Genomic DNA, 2,012 nt, shown 5'->3' on the forward strand with positions numbered 1-2,012 from the left:
GTGTGTGTGTGTGTGTGTGTGTGTGTACAGTGGGGATGGGGGTATTACTGTATAATGGGCCTGCTTCCTCTCTATAGAACACCAGGCTCTTCTTGTTACTGTTGTAACATTAGAAAAAACAAAAAGAAAAAACTTTATATACAGGGTTCAATTATCTGTTTACACAGGAAACACTTAGATCACTAATTTATCTACAGCTGGTCACATACAGGAAGAACAGAGATAAATGCAGGAAAATATTACATGCATCATGCAACAAACAGATGAGAACTCATGTTGGTCCTAAAATTAGGTGGATGTTTTTTCCTCCTGTRGGGAGGGATGTACCATCCTGACTGCGGCACCACCACCATAACAAAGAGACACGAATCCACGGACCTCTGCATGAGACACAGACCCCCCACCACCCCCTCCTCCCTCTCACACGCCCACTATCTTCTTACATTATGAGAACAACAACAAATCTGAACCCCCACATAACAAGCTAAACATAGGCCCATATTTATCATGCCACTTGCATCGCGAGACCTTAATCACGCTTTGACTGTGTCATCCTCTCATCTGTAGAAGGCACCAAAGAGAGGATGGCGCAGCGCGAGACCACAGGAAAAACATCGACAGTCGCGCGACGACACGTCTCAAAGCTGGATGAAATCGTGGGGGAAAAAAAATCGCCACTCACCGTTCGTACGGGTCCCGTTTCTCTCGCGTAGTGTGTATGTCTCGGCGTGTGTATGTAGGACAAGTGTGTGTGTGTGATGGGGAAAATCTCTCCACCTTTCGCTGCTTCCAGAGCAGACTGGTGCCAGGAACACGGGCACGCCCCTTTTCCGAGCGGCTCAGCCAATCAGGAGCCGGGAGCAACAAGAATGGAGTTCTCTGAACCTGCAGGCAGCAGAGGCAGCTGATGCGTTCAAGAAACCTCCGTCAAAAGGACGGTGCGGTGGGTTTGATGTGAATCTTAACGAGGGTGCAAAATATGTAATATAAAGTAAGAAAACGTATTATCCTAAATATTTGAAGGGGGAGGGACAAGAAAATATTTATTAAAAATCATTTATTATCGTTGTACAAATAACTGTTCAGTAAAATAATCCTAGTAAAATAATCTAGGAGAAATGTTTTTTGGTTGATGTTGCTTCAAATAATTATACCTCTTCAGCCATAACATTAGTCATAAAGAATAGACCTTTATACAGTTACTATTTCTCATGCTCATGGTGAGTACTTTACAATGCATTGTGGTCTATGGCAGTGTTTCCCAAAGTTGGGGTCGGGACCCAAAGTGGGGTCCCGAAACATCAAGGTGGGGTCCTGAAAAGATTTTCTGAATTAATTACATTTTTGCCTTACTTATTATAAAGGAGTGAGGTTAGTGTTTTTAAAATGGATAAATGTGTATAAAAATATTGTTACTATGCCCATGTTTAGTTGACCTGATACAAATGTTTATCACACAAAATAGCTGGACTTGGGACCCAATTATGGGTCATGAAGCACCTTGGATAATCTCCAGAAATCAATTTAAAGGGTAATAAAATAATTGCTGATGTAATATTTTCTCCATAATTATTACAAAAACACTAAATAAGTAAAAATAAGTACTTGTATTTGTGTACAAGCTGTTTAGATTGTCAAAAATCCTGTGTTTTTAGGGTTATTAACGACGTTTGTGTACTCAGACCAGTAATATTTGGGGTCACAAGGTTTTGTCATGGATATTTTGTGGGTCAGAAGACAAAAAGTTTGGGAACCACTGGTCTATGGGGTCTTGCCCACTTCTGTTTTTTAATACACTCAGTCTAAACRGTGTTTATATGTATGTTTCAGCTGTGCTCTTCAGTCATTCTGACATGCTGCAAAATTGCATGTCACTATCACAACATAAAATAAAATAAAAAAAGGTTTGCTCAGTAACAGTCAATGACAAGCAGATGCAAAGAACCAAAAGAGTTGTACAGTGATTGATAAATACAACCACATTTGAGCATGCAGTGCCTAATTTTATGCAA

General features: G+C 40.4%; 1 protein-coding gene across 1 annotated transcript in view; it reads right to left on the bottom strand.

The window, feature by feature from the left end:
• Positions 1–903, bottom strand: part of map4l (microtubule associated protein 4 like) — a 105,681-nt gene extending 104,778 nt beyond the window's left edge. Inside the window, exon 1 of the mRNA XM_014004445.1 lies at positions 683–903. The gene's annotated coding sequence lies outside the window, so the exon portion shown is untranslated. The remainder of the gene's footprint in view (positions 1–682) is intronic.
• Between the last annotated feature and the right edge of the window lie 1,109 nt (positions 904–2,012).

This window comes from Austrofundulus limnaeus, unplaced genomic scaffold (genome assembly GCF_001266775.1).
Source record: "Austrofundulus limnaeus strain Quisiro unplaced genomic scaffold, Austrofundulus_limnaeus-1.0 Scaffold24, whole genome shotgun sequence".
Lineage (NCBI taxonomy): Eukaryota > Metazoa > Chordata > Actinopteri > Cyprinodontiformes > Rivulidae > Austrofundulus > Austrofundulus limnaeus.